Below are 465 nucleotides of genomic sequence, written 5' to 3'. Positions count from 1 at the left end.
GATTTAAGCATACATAGGGCCGGACAGACAGTGACAGTAACTATTTTATTAAGTCTTTTTATACTATGATGATGATGATGATATTTGCCGCATAGTAAGAGTAAGTATAATAAAAAGTATTCCATCAAAATTCATTTATACTTTTGTATATTTTAGTTATTGCACAGATAATATAATAGGTTAAGATAACAGTACTTATAATAATACTAATCTTTATTTATAAAAAATATAGATTTACATAATCATCAGCTTATTTATTATTCCCCATATTGAAAATTTTCATACGACAAAAGTCCATAATAGGCTTAGGTTATAACCCAACACATTGGCCCAGTGCTGTGGAACAAATGTTTTGTAATACAAACTTTTTTATTATTCTAACACATGCTGCTTTTATTATATCGAAAATTTTTAAGCTATTGCATAATATGTTAGTGAACTTAGCAGATCAAAAAAAAATGTGAG

The sequence above is a fragment of the Colias philodice genome, chromosome 22 (assembly GCF_061535455.1).
Source record: "Colias philodice isolate Cphi_HAF_F1 chromosome 22, ilColPhil1 Martin Lab GWU primary, whole genome shotgun sequence".
NCBI classification, from domain to species: Eukaryota; Metazoa; Arthropoda; class Insecta; order Lepidoptera; family Pieridae; genus Colias; species Colias philodice.
This window is presented reverse-complemented; position numbering follows the sequence as displayed.